General features: G+C 41.2%; 1 protein-coding gene and 1 pseudogene across 1 annotated transcript in view; both read right to left on the bottom strand.

Annotated features, from left to right (window-relative positions):
• Positions 1–15,449, bottom strand: part of LOC126235137 (leucine-rich repeat-containing protein 15-like) — a 273,873-nt gene that overhangs the window by 184,907 nt on the left and 73,517 nt on the right. The gene's annotated exons all lie outside the window — the stretch shown is intronic.
• Positions 118–235, bottom strand: LOC126238326 (5S ribosomal RNA; annotated as a pseudogene).

The raw sequence follows: 15,449 nt of genomic DNA, 5'->3' as shown, positions 1-15,449 counted from the left end.
GGGGCATGTGGTCAGTACACCGCTCTCCCGGCCGTATGTCAGTTTTCCAACAGGAGCCGCTACTTCTCAATCAAGTAGCACCTCAGTTTGCCTCACAAGGGCTGAGTGCATCCCGCTTGCCAACAGCGCTCGGCGGACCGGATGGTCACCCATCCAAGTTCTAACCCAGCCCGACAGCGCTTAACTTCGGTGATCTGACGGGAACCGGTGTTACCACTGCGGCAAGACCGTTGGCACTTACGCATTTTAGTGACTGAAAATTCAAAATAAGTTCAGAAAAAAAGAGAAATTTAGTATCCAGGGGTGAGAGACCTTTTGTAAACTTGAAAGGGTTTTTTACGACAAAAACAATTCTGATAAATTAAGCAGTAGATTCAATAAGTATTTGATCTGGAGTATTAAATACAAATGAATCATGGAAAGTCAGACAGTTGGTCAGTTTTTAAATGTGCGTTCACAGACTAGTGTTAGAAGCGAACTGAAAGAATGACGAATGAATAAGTACTTGTAAGACTACCAGAGGAAACAAAACTAATGGAAATGATAAACATGTGAAAAATACATTCCTTAACATTAAAACGAAGCACTGACAGGACATGGTCGGTTGTCAGTGTAACTTCGTAGACGTCCACACCACCAGCGGATATGTAAATGAATAGAGCGGCAATACTATGTGAGAGACAGAAAGGCAACCTGAGTGCATTAGTGTTGCTCGTGTTTAGCGTTGTTAACAGGCCTGGTAGGCTACTTTACGAGCATGGACAGCGTTGAGTGATCACTGTGTAAGACACGGAAATGCCGAATTAGCAGCACTTAACAGAATTTGAAACGGCCTCGTTGTGGGTCTCCATTTGGCAGGGAGGTCGAGCTGTGCAGCATACACATACGTGGGACATATGTGACAATACCCTAGTGCTGTCCTGCACGGGAATGTGAGAGCGAGCATACCCGTAGTCAAGGTTTTGGTCCACCACATCTGACCGCCACAAGGCAGGAGCACTGTACAGTGCATCAACTACATCGTAACCCCTTCACGACCTCGCCTGCTGTCAGAGAGCACGTAATAGACTCGCTTCAACGCTGTGTGTCATCCCGCACCATTGATAGGAGATTAGCAACAGCTTGAATAGGGAATCACCATCGCATGCGTGGGCAACCGTTAACACCACAATGTCCGCCCCTGGTAGCTGAGTGGTCAGAGCGACGGAACGTCATACCTAACGGCCCGGGTTCGATTCCCGTCTGGGTCGGAGATTTTCTACGCTCAGGGACTGGGTGTTGTGTTGTCCTTATCATCATCATTTCATCCCCATCGACACGCAAGTCGCCGAAGTTGCGTCAACTCGAAAGACTTGCACCAGGTGAACGGTCTACCCGAATGGAGGCCCTAGCCACATGGCATTTCCAACACCACAATGTAAAAGGCTGCTTTTGGAGTAGTGCTGCGACCGGAAAACATGGACTGCTGGTAAACGGTGTCTCATTGTGTACAACTACGAAAAGCTATTCTGCATTACCTGTATGACCATTGTCGGCGAGTATGGCAGCAACCTGCCGTGAGGCTCCATTCTTCCTGTGCTTTGGGGAGGTACAGCAGTGTTACTACTAGCGTCATGGTGTGGATAGTGTCGTGTCCTGTCCACTCTTCTAATATAGGGTACCTAAGGAAGCTGTTTTCTCGGATAGCTGAACAACGTTCAAACAAATATTATTATTGGAGTTTATTATAGTTAGTTAAACTGACAATAGTTAACTTTGCATATTTACAAAGATGGGTCGCAAGCAAACGGCGATATGCAAATAATCTAAGTCCTTCGATATATACAATTTCCAAGCAAGTAAATAATACAGTTCGCAAGTCACTGCTGCAGTGCTTATATCACCGCTCGTCGTCCAGTGGAACCGCAGCTAGTAGATTCAATAAGTATTTTATCTGGAGTATTAAATACAAATGAATCATGGAAAGTCAGACAGTTGGTCAGTTTTTAAATGTGCGTGCACAGACTAGTGTTAGAAGCGAACCGAAAGAATGACGAATGAATAGGTACTTCGCTTATATTGTCTTTGTATAGGAGCCGCTACTGACTTGGTGACGTCCTAGTCAGCATACTATAGGCTGACGTCGTCTCACAGCCCTCTCTGCAGTAACGTTCCAGGCCGACGTGATGGCGCTTGATGTTACGCCGTGAAAGTTAGCCATAGGGTATGGTGTCAAGTAACGACTGTTAGTTGATGGTGTTGAGACAGCAACCAACTACAAATTTATTTTAAGTTCCTTTATTCAAAAGGTATCATTACCAGTTTCGGATCATTACAATTCATCGTCAGACGGCTTTCATGCTTTCATTAGAACATGTGGTACGTTTTTTTATTGATTAGTTGTCGTGTTTGAATCACGTCAGACGGCTTTCATGCTTTCATAATAAAAAAAAAGCGCACCACATGCTTTAATGGAAGCATGAAAGCCGTCTGACGATGAACTGTAATGAATCAAAACCGGTAATGGTACCTTTGTAATAAGGAACCTAAAATAGATTTCTGGCTGGTTACTATCTCAACACCATCAACATTTGTTTTCAAATAACAGACACGGTCTCCAACAATGTCATCATATGACAGAACTGCGCGACTTCTAGTAACACTTATGGCACAACAGTATGTCATGGACATCCTGTGTCCTTACGTGCTACCTCTCATGTGATAGTATCGCAGCGCCGCTTTTCAACATGACAATGTTCTCTGTACTGTCTGCATGATGTTGAGTTACACCCGTTGTCATCAAGACCTGTCCTTCACAGAACGTGCTGGACCAGCTCAGACGTCAACTCCGGCCCATTGCCACTACCGAGGATACCAAGGACTACTTGCAAAACTCGTGGACCAGCTCGCCTCAGGAGGGGATTCAACAGTTTTATCTCAATCTTCCCAAGAGAATCAGTGCACGCTTCCGGTCCAGAGAAGGTGCACCGTCATACTGACAAGTGGTCTCATTCTCCAAGTTGTTCGCATTGATGACTCCATTTTGTTATCACTGAAAGAAATTCATATATCCTCTAAACAATTAGTTTCATTTCGTTTCCGCTTTCGTTTCTGCTTACTTCACTGTATTATCAGTCAGTATGTTGGGCGGAACACACGTATTGCAAAAGAATGTGCTGTATGTGATGAAGAGTCACCAAAGAAAAGATAGCAGAGAATAGATTAAGAGAAAGGTTAATATTTGGAACTCTGGACGACATTTGAAGTGGAGGACATTAAAAGAGGGAGGGCAGAGGAAGGTGGAGAGCTTCCAGCAGATACCCGCTGTAAGTGAAGACACATATACCAAAGAAGAGGACGAGTGAGTTGAAAACACGGGCACAATCTTTCCGAGGTAGGATAAGCTGCGTGGCTTTTAAGTGATTAGTCGTGAGTAAAATGTGTTTCACAGAATACAAGTATGGAACATAAGACATCTAAGAGAAACCAGCAGAACAAAGAAAGTATCGGAGCATGGAAATATGGGACAAGCCGCTCGACGTTTGGAGAACAAGTACGAGAAAATAACAACAAACTTATTACAAGAGAAAAAAACATGAAAATAGTTACAATAAATAATGAAAGACATCTTATAACCTTACAAGAAAATAGCCACATAAACAAAAAAAAAAAATGGTTCAAATGGCTCTGAGCACTATGGGACTCAGCCGGCCGCGGTGGTCTCGCGGTTCTAGGCGCGCAGTCCGGAACCGTGGGACTGCTACGGTCGCAGCTTCGAATCCTGCCTCGGGCATGGATGTGTGTGATGTCCTTGGGTTAGTTAGGTTTAAGTAGTTCTAAGTTCTAGGGGACTGATAACCACAGCAGTTGAGTCCCATAGTGCTCAGAGCCATTTGAACCACTATGGGACTCAACTGCTGTGGTCATCAGTCCCCTAGAACTTAGAACTACTTAAACCTAACTAACCTAAGGACATCACACACATCCATGCCCGAGGCAGGATTCGAACCTGCGACCGTAGCAGTCGCACGGTTCCGGACTGCGCGCCTAGAACCGCGAGACCACCGCGGCCGGCCACATAAACAAAACATCAGCTGAAAAGAAGCTACTATGAAAGTAAAACCTGAGAAAGTTGGTGACACTTACAGAAACGAATGACACTATACACACAGAAAATGGCAGTTACAGTGCTATATTTCGAAAACAGCGACCACAAGGAAATGTTGAAGCTTTCAACCAGTTTTCCACATGAGAGTAAGCTGTTTGGCTTACAAATAATGCATAGACGCTGATCCGTGAGCACTTTTCTATTTTATTATGAAAAATTCAATGATCTGTTTTAAGCCTATGGCCTGTATGTGTAAACGATAACCTATATGTGCGAACGGAAAAATCGTATAACATTTCAGGACACTCACTGAAGTTGCCTTCTAACTAAGGTGAAACGTGTTTGGGTGCACAAGTTAAATAAAAATAAAAAAAAACTTAATGTGCAGTATGCTAACTTCAGTGTTACGGTGCAGTCTTACTTGTGAACTGTTTCAGTCTATAGAAGAATTTATTAATTACTTAATTTATTTATACTCATCGTTTATAGCAGCTGTTACAAGAGATGTTTCACTTGTGTAATGTTATAGTAACTTTGTCTACATCCTCTCTCACGCACAGGTTGGCAAAATTAAGCTCCTTCCAACAATATTAATCCTTTCCTTCCTCTTAATGTGTTCAATTCCTATGTTCGAACCATCTTTAAATTACTAAATGACAAATTCTTTGGTTTTCACAGGATTCGCAAATATCACACTATCCTGCATACTGTAAGTAATGTTTCTTCAAAAGTAAATTTTCAGCTATGAATAGCTCCCATCAAAATGAAAAGAATAACATCTTGTATAAACAGAACGCTGATTTTTACAACAGAACTACGGCCAACATTCTGGCATCTGACTTTCAGTACCATTCTTGTAGACTGGCTGAATTCCACTCTACAGCAAGCATGCCAAACGGCAGCGTTTATAGAGACAGGATTTTAGGGATACAGGAATTAACTACATACACTGACAGACAGGATGAGCAGCAATCTGTGAGTGTTTCCGATGATGCTGCAATGTCCGGGGAAGTATCGTCGTTGAGTGACTATGGGAGGATGCTATTTGACTTGTACATAATTTCTATTTAGCGTGATGAATGGCAGCTGGCTATACATACAGAAAAATTAAAGTTCATGGAGACGATTAGGAAAAATAAATCTATAAGGTTCAAACAAAATATTAGTGACGTTCTGCTGACACAGTCACATCTATTAAATTTCTGTGTGTAACATTTCAAAGCGATATAAGCTGGAAAGAGATGGAACGATCACAGATAGTCTGTAACAGGAAGGTCGGATAGTCGATTTCGGCTCGCTGGGAGAATTCCAGGAGATGGAGATCGCTTGTTGAACACTAGTGCGACCTATTCTCGAGTACTGCCCGAGTATTTTCGACCACCACTAGATAGGATTACAGGAAGACGTCGAAGCAATTCAAAGTCAGATTTTAAGCTGGTAACTTTGATCATCACCCGAGTACTGCGTGGATGCTTAATGAACTTAACTGGGAATCCATGAAGGGAGAACGATGTTCTTTTCGCGAAACATCACTGAGAAGCTATAAAGAACCAATATTTGCGGTTGACTGCATTTGAGACTGGAACACAAGAGAGAAAAGCTAGTAGTAGTACAATGGTAGCTCTCAGAATATGTAAGTAGATTTAATTTAAAATATACACTTTTAGCCAACGAATTAAACTGAAAACCGGTGAGGAAATTACTTACAGTTTAGGAGAAACCACTTCTCAGTGGGAATCTGGATATCACCCCATTATGCTTGGTAATCGATGGAAAAGTCCAGGCCACATTAATATTATCAATCTGATAGAGGAATAAATGGTGTCATACGATACTTCCTCTACGAGACGGTATATTAAAGAACTCGTATACATGACATAATCAAAAATACTGCCTCACATATACTTTCACATATATTTTCAGAAGAAACAAGAACACACAGACACACACAAAGAAACGCTGTACGTTGCCTCACAAGTGATAAAAACAGTGAACAATCTTGTTTCCCATAGTATCGATAATCATGTTTAGCTTCGTTATTTATAGAAATTCCTGCAACTGCAATCGCTGGAAATCTTTTACTAAATGACATTCTAATTCTGAGGAGAAAATTCTCTCCGTCTATCGGCGGTGGGTTGCAAGGTTCATACGATATTCTTTATTTTGTGGATTAAGATGCTTCTTGTTGCACCATCGCGGTCTACACCGCCAACGAACAGGTAAGTGTGACTCAGGATACGTCACACATCATTGCGAATTCCTACAATACATACAAATCGTGTACATGTTATCTCACAATACAGTAAATACTGATGCACTTACGACATCGCATCCAAAATATTACTATGCTTCCCTTGATTTCTTTTTTGCTCGAAGACAACACGGTGGCAGTTAATGAGTTTGATTCACCATTCAGTTTTCAGTTATCAGCATCATCTCACGCGGAAAATTAATGTGACTTATTTCTTATTCCTGATTAGTTCAGACAACGAATATTCTACTACGAGGTGCGGCTATAAAACAATGGGACTATTACTGTACAACATTTTATTTCTGAAAAATACACATTTAGTTATTGTCACCCTCAACACACTCCCCGCCTCTCTACCCACGACGCTCCATGCGAATTTCAATTGAGGTGACATTCTATGTCCTATGCCGCCAATGTTAAATTATCGAATTTTGTGACCCATTATCTTGGAAACTTTTTAAGACACCAATTTGCAATTTTCCACAATTATTGAATGCACTTTTCTAGATACACTGAGCTAGAATTATTACTGTGTTGTGTGGCACGTTATCTTTTTTTTTTTAAACACTAATTTTTTTGACAGAATTTTGAAAGTAAATGAACATAAAACAAAACAACTCAGGACATTTTAATTATTCTAGTTCCACATGTGTTGAGTCTCACGCTTGGCATGCTGTGAAAATTTCATGTCTCTACCATCATTCCTTGTTTAGAAAACGGATCGTTTATTGCAAAAAATGTAGTTAGGAGATATTGAGGTTTAAAACATTTTTTTATTACAAATTCTTATACAGACTTATATTTCTGCGTGTTTTATGCACTATAACTGCCCTGGCCCATAGTCTGTGTCTTCTTCAGCATCACAACAGTCCAGTGCTTGCCTCATCCTTTTCTTTCTTGCTTCTTTTGTCATTTTCTGAGCAGCTAACTCTGCTTCACGTACACGAAGCTCATCCAGTTCCCATAGTCCTTTAGCTGTGTTCTCTCCACCCCTAACTTCTCCAGAACCTTAAGTCATTCATAGTTCCCACCATTAAAAGTTATTACAGCATCAGACACTGCTAACTTTAGAGTCATAAGACCAACAAACTCATTTTTAGCCACACAGAACCACACAACATTATTAAAGAACTCCTTCACATTCTGGGTATTCCCTTGTAAACACTTCTTTAGTAGCTCAGGATTTACCAAATCTTCTGTAAATAGGTTTGATTGCCCCCATTACTGCCAAAGGAAGAGAATGTTCATGTGTAAATTCATGCAGGGTGCCAGAAAATTCAGCCTGCCTAGATTTACACCAAGTGTTTGGTGGAGGTGGACACAAAGAATGACATTGATATTCGATGAAAGAAGTGTTCCACACAGTTCTTTTCATCTACTCTAAATTGTCACAGTTATCTGTAATGGCCTTCCCATAATATCCCTGTAATTCATTAATTACTTTCTCCATTAGTCTTCCAGCACGTTTTATTGTCTTGCCATCAGACAGTTTTGTGCTACCCAACTTGATTTTTAAGTTACGCAGACGTTTCCCATCCTTTTCTTGACATGTCCTACACACTCAAGTTTTTGTATAGGAACACTGTTTACTGTTTTGTACTACAATGAAAGCCTTGCTGTCTCCATCACCTAAGTAATTCACACGTATGACACCTCTCTCCTTCTGTGAACCCTGGAAAAATGTTAACTGCTCCTTTTACCTCCATTCCTCCACTTGTGCCATCGTAACTTTTGTACACTGCTGCTTATGAAGTAATCTGTTCTTCTGGTTCACTGTGCAACCTTGGCAGTACTTACTGAGAACTTCAAAATCCAAAACTTTTCCCGTGTCAATACTTATTGCAGATGTAAAACCATTTTTAGAACTAAACCCACGCTTTTGCCAGCATCCATCCACAGTAGTGCTGATGCCTGTGTCACTCTCATTTTGTTCAACAGCTACTGATGTAGCAGCAACCATTGAATCTTCAGCCACAGCATTTACAGAGTACCCAATTGCCGTTACATATTTTGTATACCTAGAACGTGGTTTTGTCAAATTCAGCAGAGTGCAGAGAACATCACCAGCCCCTGCACCTTTACCAATGCATCAAAGGCCATAGAACAGTCTCAAATTAATTTCATACAATTCATTACCTGAACACTTTGATGAAGTATGAAATGCTTTTTCGTTTTCGCACTTCCGACATTTAATAATTAATTTAGGCAAGACACCTTTTCTAGCTCCAATATCCTCATAAAGTTTAACTTCACCACCACAAAGACAGCAGGAGACAGTTTCAGAAAGAACTTGTGCAAGGATTTGCAGATCAGTTATGACGTTGTCGATAATATCATAACTTCTACCACTGTCACCCGTTTCTAAAGTTACTTTCCTTTCCGATGCACTAGGGGGCGTGGTCACTTCAGAAACATTATCGTGGTTTTCTCCACTGCTATTGTTTTCAAATACTTCAGAAGAAAATGCAGGTCTCACATATCTGTTACCCGCAAATATGCGTTTCTTGAAGTTACTTTTACGCTTTTAGTCATTTTACTTACGTATAAAAAGCAACAGAAGTTAGCTTACTACAAAAATAGCCGATAATCACACTACTGTGAATGAAAACTAGTATTAGAAACAAAGGACTGACTTGTTTATTCGTAATGCATACTGCTGAGACGTAGCAGTAGGCACAAAACAAAATAATTCACAGCCTTTTAGACTGTGTAGTTCCCAAGATATGGCTGGCCAGCTGTGGCAGTGTTGCGTAGCCGCGAAATTTGACAGTCACACGTCAACATTCAAAATATTATTTGAAGGTCTCACAAATGTCTGATTTTAATGTACTGTACACCTAAATGTTCAGGAATGTCCTAAGTACATTATGGAGTAGAAAACAGAAAACGTCAAATTTCAACGAATTTCACGTACAATGTCCGCTTGATGGGAAACACTGCTGGAAGTCTTCATCTGTGAGCTCCTTGATGACGCATCCTGCTTTTCCTTTCGCTGCTTTAGTGAACTGAAATCTTGTTCCTCTTAATGAAGATTTGACCTTTGGAAACAAATAAAATTCACATAATGTTACGTGAGATGAAGACTGAGGGTGGTCTAACACAGGGATGTCGCACTCGGCTAGAAACCTCTTAACAGGCAATGTGGTATGAGAAAGCGCTTTGTCTTCACGCGGAATCAACGATTTGCTCTTCTGCAGCTCGGGTCTAAGATTCTTCGCATGTTATTACTTCCTCCAAGACATTAGGATCATTTTCAGCGCTATTCAAAGCGCCAGTACAAAGATTTTCAAGAGCTGCTTTTTGTTCGATCGTGAGAATTTTCGGCACCAGTTCCGCACAGACTTTTCTAAAGTTCAATTAGCTATGTAAAATTTGCCTTATTAATTCTTTGTCAATTCTTACAGTTTCAGCAATCGAACGAATACTCAACCGACGGTCATATCGAATCAGATTACCTGCTTTTCATTTGTTTTTAATGTTGAAGGGCCTTCCTGGCGTGGGTCATCTTCCACGTCTTCCTGGCCACCTTGGAAACGCTTGCACCACATAAAAGCTCTGGTAGGTTCTGAAAAGTATTCGCCATACTCTTCTTTAGTAGAAGGCAGAGCTCAGATACCGTCTTACCGTTTCATATGAGACTTATGACAATTCGTTGCTCTATTGTTACACTTATCATTTGAAACCTGGTAGCCAAGGGAAGGCAGGATTCGGTTACGATTGTGGAGTGGGCCGTAATAAGTTACTATTGGTTACCTTTTACAGTTACACACAATTTATTTTAATCCAGTAATTCCAGACTCAACAATAAATAAAAATAACACACGTTATTAATGAAGGAATAAACAACTGTGTAAATAATAGTTTTTTCAGTGGGTTACAATTTAGCAAATCACCATTAAATACAGATATACAGCAGATAATGTTTTAAAAGCAAGCCTCTGTGATCTGGGCAGAAGGCCTTACACGCCAGGAATGGCAATAAATTAAGAATTGTTTAAAATTCACTGCAGCTTACAAATTAGGTATTGAAATATTAGAGGCAAGTCGCCACAAAAACAGCAGAAGGCATCAGGCTCCAAGAATGTCATTAAATAAGGTTTTAAGGCGTACTGCTAAACTACAAATACAAAAGTAGAATTTTAAGGCAAATGACCACAATCACGGCTGAAGGCTTTCCACGCCAGGAACTTCAATAATATCAAAAAAAATTAGAAACCTTCTGTAAAACAGCAAATACAATAGCAAAGGTTAATTAAAAAGAAAAAGCAAGTGATCAACAAACGGGTGAAATAAGATGACGATTAGCATTGTAAGACAAACCTTAATATCCACCGAACACTACACTGCTAGATTTATTCCAGAAGGCGACCACAACTATCAACGAAACATATATAACCTTTAATGCAGGCATTACAAGGTATTGTAATAAATAATACAATAATAAAACCCAGGGACCAGTACATAAGTTCCTTAAATCGTACTGAGGCAGATTATACCCGCAGAAGGCGTGGACTGAAGAAGCGTTAGACTGAACTACTGTCCATCAGAATTCCTTGTAGAAAACACATATCTTACAAAAACCAAGGCACCACAGATGGTGGTGCTCCAGGAATCGACTTCTGAGGAAGTCCAGCAACAAACACTTTCGCGAGTTATGAGATAGGCAGCCAACAGTTGCATTCACTTCACAAGATGGTACCTCAGACTACAGACTAGTGACAGTCTAACGAATGACTAATGATAATCTTGCTGAAGCTACCTGACGTCCTGTAAACCAAATGCAACGATGGAACAATACGCCAAAGCCGGAACCGGCGGTCTGCACTGTGTCCCCAGAATACTGTGTTTAGAGCGCCTGGAACGAGAAAGGAACCACTACCACCAGAGTGGAAGAATCACCAACCAGCCTACAATGAAGGACGCTGTCAAAACTACACGTCTTACCGGGCAGCAGCGGGAAGGCGAGGAAACGTAATCAGATCCGCTTTCCCCAAGCACTCCACTTGCTGCTCTTCGCCTCGGCGACACTACGAGCAGCAACACGAACCCAAGTAACTGGAGAATTGCGAGATATCACAATGGTGGAGGTTTCTCTACTTGGAGGAAAATGCACTCATTTTAAAGCTTTCTGGATGCGGTTTACGACGAGGTCGTACACCCCCGTGACCACAGCCCTTCCAACCGGCAGTTCATGCGTGCCGGCAGCGGTCTCGGCATGTTTTCTGCGCGGACCTGGCTCCTGAGTCCCCAACCGAACTGGCCCATTTACACGACTCGGAAAAACAACGACGTCGCCCCAAAGATAGGGCAACAGTTACTACATATCGATAATCGCCGCTGCTGCCACTACCTTACAGGCAACGCTCGCGAAACCGAGTGGCGCCAGTCAACACGAGAAGAAGACAAACAACCGCAACCATGCCAACTAAACGATACCGTCTGGCCTCCAACAGAGGGCGGAAACCTACGAACAGCACCAACGCGAGCCGCAGCACGGTTCATCACTTACCTGGCAAAACAAAATAACAAATCTTGCAGAAACGAAGGCCACGGCCACACTAATTTTTTCCACAGACACCAGGTGTACAGATCGCATTCGACTGAGACGGTTTCACGCTTCACTGCTACTGGTCGTTCAGCTTTGGCGCATGCGTACAAGTCTGTGACAGCATCAGTCGCTTTCTCTTATAGCCACATCTCATACTGTGTCCAGCTGGGATCTGTTGATGAAGAACTCTTTATCTCTCTGTGGCAGATACAAATGTCTATACAGGCTGAGCTTTGTACCAAGTTTTACGTAGAATATTAGGTGCTACCGCCGGAATCCTCGTTAGCCATGAGGTTTACACATCCTGAATAAAAACCACATCCTGTTTTGTAAAATTACAGTACATTCAATAGGAATAGTATCAAAGCAGAAAACAAGTTGGTCTTGCTGACAGACTTCTGAAGGGGATTCAAAATTTATCACTCAAGCCAGTAATATACTAGATAGCAGCGTACTCATAGTACCCCGCAACTTTTTATACGAGGTTTCAATTGCATAACACCCGTTTCATCCAAGTAGCCCGTAGTACTAGCAACGTAGCGAGTAGTTTGCGTGACGGAGCGCTGTCTGTCTAAGTAACAGACCTCGTAAATCTGACGGACTGCAGCAAAGTCTGTTATGTAAATCAGGCGTTTGTGCGTTGGACAATTACTATTCAACACGCGCGTGTTTCAGCGAAGCCGCAGTTCTCGGATGCCTTTGGTACTAACACAGCGAAAAAACGGAAAATAAAAATTACATCTTTTTTCGAATGTAAGATGGCAGCTCAAACAAATGTGGTGAGATCTGTGGTTTGGGTCAGAGTGAGCAACCGTATTACTGCGCGTGCGCTTCGCGCACTGCCTATCGCCCGGCTTACCTAGGTATTCCACTCTCCTCAATGCGGCTTCTGTACACCCGAGAAACAAAATAACATACCGTCAGAGACGCTTTGAATCAGAATGAAGACTCGTATGGGTACAAAATCCCATCCAGCTATAGAGATTCAGTTCATCAATGGCGTTTCCTCAGTCGGTCAAGGTGAACGCCAGAATAACTACATTAAAGAAGTGGCTGCCGACTTTTCTTTCCATCTTTGTCCAAATGAACTGTTACACTGTCTCCAGGAATCTCGATGTTAACAGTACGTTAATAAAATGTGGTGCAAGATACACATCGTGTTCCTGGCACTAACTTAGTAAACATATTGTTGAAACATCATAACCGAACACCCTCTTTATATAGTGTATTTCTTAATTACTACAGGCTACCCACAACCAACTCTTTCCCGTCGGAACAGAGTTAATTCACCAATCTTGATGAATTTACTGCCGCCTGGTACAGGGGTCTCCAGAGTGATAGACCATGAGGGCAACATACGAAGTTTAGTATCTCATTGGAAGCCGTTAATTAAGGAATGAAATAATAAATTAATGTATTGTTGTAGCACACAAACACAATATTCAGTGAAGACCTCATGTACAAACACCTTATTACTCTTTAGTATACTTAGCGAGAGGTATGAAATTTGTCTTCTGAATTTAAAAATATCTCAACCCGTGTCTCTCTCTGTTGTATGAGTTAAACAGCTAGTAAATACTCGTCACTGGCATTACCTCTGCATTTAGATTTTTTTAAATTTTTGCAAATAAAATGTTTGTCCGTACGTGAAGGCAGTGCTAAATGAAAAAAAAAAATCTATTGCAAACTCTCTTGAGATAGTTTCCTTATGGAAGAAACTTGTAAAAGTGGAAAAGGCTTCCTTATTTACACTTGCCTTTCATGGTGCCTTCAGCTTACAGATCAATGATTTCTATTTTCAGTACATAAACACGTTCTACTTACCACAAAAACCAACAGGACTTGGATAGTATCAGATCTCTATGGACTGGTCCGGGGCTATTGAGTATTAAGCAAACCTAAGATGCCTTCTCGTAACGCATTTGACAAATTACAAATATAATCATAAAATGGTTCAAATGGCTCTGAGCACTATGGGACTTAACTTTTGAGGTCATCAGTCCCCTAGAACTTAGAACTACTTAAACCTAACTAACCTAAGGATATCACACACATATCCATGCCCGAAGCAGTATTCGAACCTGCGACCGCAGCCGTCGCGCGGTTCCAGACTGTAGCGCCTAGAACCGCTCGGTCACCCCGGCCGGCCAAACATAATCATCATCAACTATTGTTTATCCTGCCGTTCTCAGTTTCGTGTCATATTATCTTTATAATTTTTATATCTATAGATCCCGCTTAATCATAACCGCACAAAACAAATTTTTCTTGCCATACGAGTTTCCCCCTTATTATCTGCAAGACATCTTCAGTGGCATCTTTCGTTTATGATGGTCTACATGTGCTCTTTTCTCCATCAAAAACAGTTGTTCTGCTTTCTGCCATACGAAATTTCGTTTTCACAGAAATAAGAAAAATCATCTTCAACTCGACGCGCCACTGTATTTTTTGCAAGAGTAACTGCTTTTCATTGTCTTATTTCGGTGGGATGCAGTTGTTCCGCTGTAATTAAATTAAATCTCTTTATGTAATCAACTTCGGCGAATCACTAGGCTTATTTGGCTATTTCTTTTTCAATTCGTAAACTTACTTTCGTAATGACTTCACTTTCATGATAGCATGCTTCTAAAACCGTTTAGCTGAAAACGAAGTCCATGTTTACATATTTGGAGTTTACGTTCATGCAGCTTGTCCCTGCATTTATAAAACTGTGCCCTCTGCAGCTTTTGTAGTGGTGACGAATACTGTATTCCCCAATAGCTTCGTTAGATATTAAATCAATGGTTTGTCCTCCTCCTCTGTAACAAAACATTTAACGGACAAAATTGTTTTAAAGCTAGGACACACGGTATCCACGTTTCTCTTTTTCGTTTAATCATGCATACTGCTTACGTATTCATAAGAAAAATAAACTGAAATAACAACAGAGTACACAGCCAGGGAGTCACAGGCAGCTGCAGGCTGAGCGCTTGTTCCTAGCGTAAGTTAGTTACAGTTAGTTTAAGTAGTGTGTAGGCCTAGGGACCGATTACGTCTGCAGTTTGGTCCCTTAAGAACTCACAGACACATTTGATTATCTACTCCTTCTCGAGTTACCTCGCTGTCGACAACATCCTACATCGCAATTTGAAAGAAAAGAAAGAAAACGGCAACAGTTTTCAGCTTTATAGCGAACAAAATAATGGTTGTTAAGGAGTCACTGCAAAAACAAAACAAAATATAGCTACTGAAAAATCAACATCTTGTTGAACCAACTTGAATACAAGCGGACTTGTGTTGTAGGACTCAGAAAGATCGATGTAACGTAGAGTGCGAATGCGGTGCGTTGTATGAGAAATGAAATCTAAGGTGTATTTGCTTTAAATGAAATCACTGAAGTATACAGTATTATAATGGAAGTGCCAGTAAAAACTCGTCATTTCAAACGCACGTGTCCTTACTTTCCATTTCAACGAAACGACTTTATGTACCTTCCGCGACAAAATATTCCAAACTGTCATCAGGAATACAGCTGACAAGGAGACAGCGCTTACTCGTCATCACCGATTTCATTCAAATTTATG

This window comes from Schistocerca nitens, chromosome 2 (assembly GCF_023898315.1).
Source record: "Schistocerca nitens isolate TAMUIC-IGC-003100 chromosome 2, iqSchNite1.1, whole genome shotgun sequence".
Classification (NCBI taxonomy): Eukaryota; Metazoa; Arthropoda; class Insecta; order Orthoptera; family Acrididae; genus Schistocerca; species Schistocerca nitens.
This window is presented reverse-complemented; position numbering and strand designations above follow the sequence as displayed.